General features: G+C 43.4%; 1 long non-coding RNA gene across 1 annotated transcript; it reads right to left on the reverse strand.

The window, feature by feature from the left end:
* Window positions 1–3,189: 3,189 nt before the first annotated feature.
* Window positions 3,190–4,112, reverse strand: LOC115191408 (uncharacterized). Its single transcript, XR_003877666.1, has 2 exons — window positions 3,787–4,112; window positions 3,190–3,646 (listed from the first exon to the last, which is right to left on the reverse strand). It is a non-coding gene; the product is annotated as an uncharacterized LOC115191408 (long non-coding RNA).
* Between the last annotated feature and the right edge of the window lie 2,119 nt (window positions 4,113–6,231).

Here is a 6,231-nt window from a genome sequence, read left to right on the forward strand (position 1 = left end):
CAGATTCAACAGAAGATCTCTTTGTTTCTTGGGACCTAGGACAAGCATCTCTGTTTTGTCCGAGTTTAAAAGTAGAAAATTTGCAGCCATCCACTTCCTTATGTCTGAAACACAGGCTTCTAGCGAGAGCAATTTTGGGGCTTCACCATGTTTCATTGAAATGTACAGCTGTGTGTCGTCCGCATAGCAGTGAAATTTAACATTATGTTTTCGAATGACATCCCCAAGAGGTAAAATATATAGTGAAAACAATAGTGGTCCTAGAACGGAACCTTGAGGAACACCGAAATTTACAATTGATTTGTCAGAGGACGAACCATTCACAGAGACAAACTGATATCTTTCCGATTTGCATTGCCGCCCCCCCCACTTTTCCACCGCTGCTACTCTCTGTTATCATTTATGGGTAGTCACTTTAATAACTCTACCTACATGTACATATTACCTCAACTAACCGGTGCCCCCGCACATTGACTCTGTACCGGTGCCCCCGCACATTGACTCTGTACTCTGACTCTGTACTCCCCTGTGATCGCAATTGTTATTTTACTGCTGCTCTTTAATGACATGTTACTTTTATTTCTTAACTCTATTATTGATTAGGGGCTCGTAAGTAAGCATTTCACTGTAAGGTTGTATTCGGCGCATGTGACTAATACAATTTCATTTGATTTGACATTTATCTGCCATAGGGGAGCTTGTGAGACTTCCCTAGGACATTGTTATACAATTCAACTCATGTACTGGTAATAACCTTCTCTTCTTGTGTCAGTCTGCAGAGGCTGCAGGTTCTGGGGTCAAGCTGGAGAGGTCTGAAAGAGAGGAGGACCCATGGCACAGCAGAGACACCGAGACTCGAGCGGCTGTAGTGCCCCATGTAGCCACAAAGGACCCCCCCACCATCGCCCTAGCGCCGCCCAGGACCCGACAGAATCACGGAGGTCAGTGGAACGCAGAACGCCGTCCTCAAGTCAGAGACAGACACCAAGACTTTAACTGTAACACACAGGCTCTTACACACAGGATCTGACCACAGATCAGACCCAGAGAGACTGGGGCTGGGGAGACTGGGCTGTCCTCCTGCTCCTGGCTCAGAGTATTTACCTTACGGTAACCCAAGCCCGAGGACTGTTCATTCCCCTCGGGATTCAGGTGATGCATTAGAGACTGGCAATGATCTGTCTTCTTACACTACAGAGATGGACCCTGGCATCATGCCCTTGGGCTTAGAGACACAGACTGATCTGTCTAGAGGGGACTGGAACCCCTACCGTAGTAGTGTTTACTCTGAAGGGTGCCTAGATAAGAAAGGGGAGGTTCTAGTCATAGATGAAGTCACTGTGAAAGTGGAGGGCGACGCTCCTCTGACATGGAATGTAGATAAGACTCACTTAGGAGGACACTCACAAGGCAGAGATTTTTTAAATTACAGGGAAAGCTTAGAGACAAATCCAAATGTCACAACCCACTCCCCTTTACACACGGTCAGGGATCATGAGTCAGTGTCCACGTCGATGGGACCTTCGAAGTCACAGGACTGCGTCCTTTTCGATCAGGTATTGAACTCAAAGGGCCAAAAGGCCAAGGCACGGGGTAGAGGAGCAACATCAGGCAAAAGTAAAGAGAAACGGTTCTTATGCATGTTCTGTAACAAAGGCTTCAGCTGCCCCCAGAAGGTGGAGATCCACCAGAGGGTCCACACAGGGGAGAAACCCTTTGGATGTACCCAGTGTCATATGCGCTTCGCTGAGGCTGGCAACCTGAAGAAACACCAGAGGGTCCACACAGGGGAGAAATAATACAGCCGATCCCAGTGTGAGAACAGATTCTCCAGCCAGCACCAGCTGAAGATGCACCTGAAGGGCCACACGGGTGAAAGGCGGTTCACCTCTACGCAATGCGGGAAGAGGTTGTCAGAGAGGAGCTATCTCAGAATACACCCTCAGAATACACCAGCAGAAAACCATTCCACTCTATAACATAGAAATCAACCATTCCCCTCAGTAGCTTCTGATGTTTAGATCAAACACTGCATTAAAGACAAAGATTAATTTTCATTATTGTCATCAGAAAATATCATTTGAAATAAGGAGAGTTAACAGATTTCAGTGTTGAATATTGCATCCAGACAATGTGATATACACTGAGTGCACAAAACATTAAGAACACCTGCTCTTTCCATGACATAGACTGACCAGGTGAAAGATATGAACAATTATTGCAAATCACTTTTTAAATCCACTTCAATCAGTGTAGATGAAGGGGAGGAGACAGGTTAAAGAAGGACTTTTAAGCGTTAAGACAATTGAGAAATGGATTGTGTATGTGTGTCATTCACAGGGTGAATGAGCAAGACAAAAGATTTAAGTGCCTTTGAAAGGGGCATGGTATTAGGTGCCAGGCGCACCGGCTTGTGTCGAGACCTGCAACGCTGCTGGATTTTTAACGCTCAGCAGTTTTCCATGTGTTTGAAGAAGGGTCCACCACCCAAAGGACATCCAGCCAACTTGACAGATCTGTCGGAAGCATTGGCGTCAACATGGGCCAGCATCCCTGTGGAACGCTTTTGACGCCTTGTAGAGTCCATGCCCTGACAAATTGAGGCTGTTCTGAGGGCAAGGGGGGGGGGGCGTGTGCGCGCCGCACGCAACTCAATATTAGTAAGGTGTCAATGTTTTGTACACTCCGTGTATGAGGCATATATAAGCCTAAATAGTCTTGCATATTGTGTTTGAGTCTAACGTATTGACTCAGGGTTTGAATACTAACCTAGATAGTGTTATTTTTTTAAATCTTTGAAAAGAAATTCTAATGTTAGAATTTTTCTTCCTCTGACATTTTGTGTTGATCATTGACAACAAAAATACAATTATTCATTTTAATCCCACTTTGTAACACAACAAAATGTGGAAAACGTAAAGGGGTGTGAATACTTTCTGAAGGCACTACTTAATTTCTATAAGGTTATATATTGTGCTTGAACTGTGTATGCTAAATTATGTTCACAAATGCCTATTGCATTACTTCCATTCAACAACTTAATTTTTCCCCCAAGACACTTGTTGAGAAAATGAATGCAGTTTATCAAGCAGATTTGTAGTAGAAACATGTGCATGTGTGGTTTTCATATGGTGTATTTAAAATTAGTTTTGTTTAATAAAAACAAAATGGGACTTTTCATTCTACTACTTTTTAAAATAATTGAGACTCTCTTTTGTATACATCGCATCTGCTTTCACCCTATTGTGCATACACCTGACAGCACGTTATAACCAATATACACTTCCTAAATATACCTACACGTACCCACACACTAACAACCAGCTACTGTACACGTCAAAATAGTTTAGTCAGGTTTGTCTGTTGGTTACTTTTGACTAATAGCTGACTCATATTTACCCACAACATCATATTTATGTCCACCATGATGGGTTTAACAACAATGAAGTCATTCTCCATGTTGAAAGTGTGTTTATCTGTTTGTACGTACCTGAGGAAGTGTATGTCTGTGTAATCTGATACACCTGTCTCTTCCAGGTGGAGGAGGGTCCAGAGGTGCTGCTGGTGAAGGAGGAAGGATGTGAGGAGGGTCTGGGGAACCCAGAGGGGACCATGGACATGGAGGATAACCAGACTACACCTCCTCCTGAACCCACAGAGTAACCGGCCGAGCAGAACAGGAACACACACACAGTCAGTCTTACTGAGGTGAGCCAACTGTGAACTACTGTCTGAATGTTATTAGGTCAGGTCTTGATACATTTTGTCTTAAGTGTGGGATCATACCTTTGAAAAAAACTGTGAAGTAATAAAATCTCCAACATCCTCTCACTCTGTATCTCTTACAGTCAGTAGACATGGAGGATGGGAAGCCTGATCTGTTGCTGGTCAAAGAGGAGACGATAGAGGACGGACCAGAGAGCATTGATCTGCTGAGTGGACTAAAGATGGGGACGCAAGGTAAGGGAGACATACATATACAGAACATAATAGATATACTTCAATGGGAATAGGGGCGCACTTACATAAAATAAAATCAATACAATTTATGTTTACATAATTAAACAATGTATGAACTTGACCAGGTAATTGACAAAAAAACTCTGTGTAGAGTTCTCTGCCATGTTTGTAAAGTCTATTTTCTAACCTCTTCCTGTAGGTGGTTGGCTGGAGGGTTACAGAGTAGACTGGGTGGCCATCTTGGATTCCAAGACCCAGACGGGTGCAGCCAAGGTCCCAGGGGACGACACCACCAAGCAGGCCAGGACCAGAGGTGACAGTCAAAACTGTAACTCGGCCACTCAGGAACATTCACTGTCTTCTTGGTAAGCAACGCCAGTGTAGATTTGTCCTTGCGTTTTAGGTTATTGTTCTGCCGGAAGGTGAATTAATCTCCCAGTGTCTGGTGGAAAGCAGACTAAACCAGGTTTTCCTCTAGGATTTTGCCTGTGCTTAGCTCCATTCTATTTATTTTTTATCCTGAAAAACTCCTGTCCTTAATGATTACAAGCATACCCATAACATGATACAGCTACCACTACGCTTGAATATCGGGAGAGTGGTACTCAGTAATGTGTTGTATTGGATTTGCCCCAAACATAACACTTTGTATTCAGGACAAAAAGTTAATTGCTTTGCCACATTTTTTGCAGTATGACTTCAGTGCCTTGTTGCAAACAGGATGCATGTTTTGGAATATTTCTATTCTGTACAGGCTTCCTCGTTTTCACTCTGCAATTAGGTTAGTATTGTGGACTAACTACAATGTTGTTGATCCATCCTCAGTTTTCTCCTATCATAGCCATTAAACTGTAACTGTTTTAAAGTCACCATGGGCCTCATGGTGAAATCCCTGAGCTGTTTTCTTCCTCTCCGGCAACTGAGTTAGGAAGTACGTATAACTGTATCTTTGTAGTAACTGGGTGTATTGATACACCATCTAAACTGTAATTAATAACTTCATTATACTCACAAATCCTGTTAAACCCTATTATTGCATACAGAGTGAGTATTTCTTTCACTTACTTGCTGTGCGGTTTTGTTGTTCATTTGTTCAGTCTCAACCAGGATTTCATCATACATGTCAAGCAGTGAAGTTTCAGCTCTCTCTGTCCGTGGCCTCTCTTCCTCGGTGCGCACTGTCAGTGTTTCTATCTTGTCCAGCTGTGTCTGTAACATTTCACATAAACCCTGTTGCTTGTCTGCATCGAAGTAGCGGTCCTTGCATCAACCATGGTGGCGACACAGTAAAGAGGCTCAGAGAGAATGCCACCGAATCGCTTGTTCACAGCCTCTTGAGTACTTTTGCAAGTTTTAACCCCACGGTCTGTGTCGGCAGTTTTGTTGAGCAGGCGTTTCAATGCAATGACAGAGGGTATCACGTCTGCTGCAGACGCTGTTGATGAGCTTATTTCTCGACTCAAGTTGTTTGAATGGCGCAGGAGTGTGTTCATGTTTCAAAGTTTCAAACGTGTTCTCAAATGCCATTGAAATGGCAGCAGCAGTATGAGAACCAGCACATTCTTGAGCGTACAAAATCCTCGTCATCCCACTGTGCTGTCAGACTCAGCATGTTCATGGGTCTGACAGCGCTGGTCCAAATGTCAGTCTTGAAGCTAATAGCAGTGACGCCTATAGCAAGTTGCTTATGAATGTGCGTTTCAACAATACTGTGTAACTCCGGTAGGGCAACATCTGAAAAATAGCGCATACTTGGTAGTGTGTACCGGGGCTTGAGTTGCTCAACCAGTCGGCGAAAGCCAACATCATCCACCACAGAGAATGGTTGATTGTCAAGGGCAATGAATTCCAATATCTTGGCGATAATGGATTTCGCCTTTTGAGTTGTCTCGCTGAAATGTTCTTACTCTTTCAAATGACTGCTCAACTTGAACTTGCTTAGTTGTTGGTATTTAGTATTTTTCTGCTTTTGCTCTGTATTTTTCATGGCGTCATTACGTCATCTACCTAGATTATATAGGTGTGCACGTCATCTTTGACACGATGTTGGCATTTTTAGCTAATATCGTCCGATTCTGATATGCTTACCGATTTATGTTGCGCATCCCTAGTGATTTGTCATCTTTTGTTCTCAATCAATATCAATTATGTTTACTCTAAGGTACAGCCGGATATTGGAAGGTCTTTATTTGCAGATGATGGGGCCTAATGGAAGAAATGTACCATACACAGTCAGGATGTACAGGAAGCAGTCGATGGGGTGCTCATTAA

Source organism: Salmo trutta, chromosome 4 (genome assembly GCF_901001165.1).
Source record: "Salmo trutta chromosome 4, fSalTru1.1, whole genome shotgun sequence".
In the NCBI taxonomy this organism is placed as follows: Eukaryota; Metazoa; Chordata; class Actinopteri; order Salmoniformes; family Salmonidae; genus Salmo; species Salmo trutta.